The following is a 2,273-nucleotide window of genomic DNA, read 5'->3' on the forward strand; positions in this document are numbered from 1 at the left end:
TTGGAAAACTTTGTTGGTAGCAACTACAAATGCTGAACACGTGCATAACCTATGACTCAGCCATCCACTCCTTAAATATGTACTCAACAGAACTGTGTCTACAGGTCCGCCAAGAGGCATGTGTGAGAAGGTAGCAGCATTATTCCCAATAACTCCAAACTGGAAATTACCAAAACGCTCATCAAGAGTAGAATACGCAACGTTATATTCACACAGTAAAATTCTATACATTAATTAAACTGAGAACATTACAACATGCAACAGGGATGAATTTCACAAACACAATGCTGACCTGACAAAGCCAAACAAGGAAGCATATATGTTCTGTGGTTCATTTACATAAAGATCAGAAAAAGACAAAAATTTCCTGTGGTGTAGGAAGACAGGATGTGGTTTACCTTTGGGGAATAATTACTGCAAACCGCCTAAAGAAAGCTTCAAAGGTGGTGAAAATGTGGTTTTTTGAACTGAGGGGCCATTACATGGTGTGTTAACTTTGTGAAAAGTCATCAAAGTATATATTTATGATTTATGTACTTTTCTGTATGTATGGTACACTGCAGTAAAAAGCCATTCCCCACCCACAAAGAACCAAACACACACACACACACACACACACACACACACACACACCCCGGAAGACTATTAAGGCTACCAACACATTGCACTGGGACTTGGGTTTAGTGAGACACCAGACCAGCCTCTTCTGCAGGGCGTGGAACTTAATGCAAAGCTAGGAAAGGAGACCAGCTAACCTGTGGTTTTGGAGTCCTGCACAGTATTCTTAACATTTGTAATTAGTCACCAACATTCTAAAAAGTTTGCATAAAAATCTAAATGCTCTTGCCTCCTTGCTTCTCAAAAAACCCTTGAAGATCTAGCAACACCCCAGGGCACACAACAACAACTGACTGCAGCAGAGTACTTCCGGCTGCTCCCCTGTGCCCCGTCCCCTGTGCCTACGTCACCCACCCTGTCAGCATCTGAATCTGCGAGTGGGAACTCACTGAAACCTGGGTGTCATCTCCTTGGCACCGCCCCCAGCACTACCAGGCCAGGTCATTTAGCCCAGTTGGACCACTGGTGCCTCATCTGGAAAAAGGAAATAATGAATATCCTGCTTACCTGAAGGTGAGGAACTAGACCAGATAATATCCTGAAGTCTTCTTCCAGCTTGCAGGTCTCTTATTCTTACACTCTTTGCCCCATTTCCACTTTCCTTCACCACAGGCTTCAGAGGGATGGGTGGAAGAGTCCCCTGCCTTCCCTCTGGCTGCATCGTTCGTGCAGAATAGCCTGGGAGAACAACCTTGATTTCCCGGGGTCTGACATAAGCCCAATCCATCTCAGTTGGTCTGGACTTCTCTTACTCCTCCAGGTACATTTAAATAGTTTAGATCCAGAGGAGAAAGCCTGTTAGAATAGAGGGCAGCCCCCAATGGTGCCTGGAGCCATACTGAAGCGGTTTAAGTTGCTGTTGGTTATGGAGCACATCGGCTGTTACAGCACCCAGCTAGGCATGTTACAGACGTTTTCTCATTCAATTCAGGCAACGCTTATGTGAGATGGGAATTTTTATCCCCACTTTGCAAATGAAAAAATAGGTTCTGTCTGGCTGAACATGCCCAAATTTATATAACCAGGGAACAGAGGAGTTAAGACTTAAAACAGTCTGTCACCTTCAGTCTGTTCCCTAAACCTCACGCTGCTTGCTGTGTCCTGAGACAATGGTTTCATGTTCCCTTCCAACAGAAGGCAAATGTTCTTCGGTAATAATGGGTTTCCTTCCCATGGACCCCTGATACCCTTATATTTAAACTATGGGGGACAAAACCAAGGACTGAGGAGTCCAGACATCTCATTGAGGATGCTGAGCGAATATACAAGCATACTACAAATAAATCCCCCGTGGAGCCTCCACCAGGTGACGAGAATTCAAGATGGGGCACTCCCTCCTCAGACTTGGAACTTTCTTATAAATCATCTCCCTGCACTAAAAAAGATCTACATCCTAAAAAAGGGAAATGTGATTTTCTTTATAACTGAAATGTTAGTTATAATGAATGGATAATACGGTAATTTTATATCACATTAAAGAGTCTGACACGGAAAATGGCATGAAGAAGAGGATGTGATGTAAGATTACAAGAAAGATTTTAATCCTCGCTCTTCCATCGATTAGGCTGTGAGATGCTGGATAAGGCATCTGACCTCTTGGAGACTTGTTTTAGTTTGCTCATCTGTGAAATGGAGACGACTGTGACAGCTGCCTT

This window comes from Vicugna pacos, chromosome 2 (assembly GCF_048564905.1).
Source record: "Vicugna pacos chromosome 2, VicPac4, whole genome shotgun sequence".
NCBI lineage: Eukaryota > Metazoa > Chordata > Mammalia > Artiodactyla > Camelidae > Vicugna > Vicugna pacos.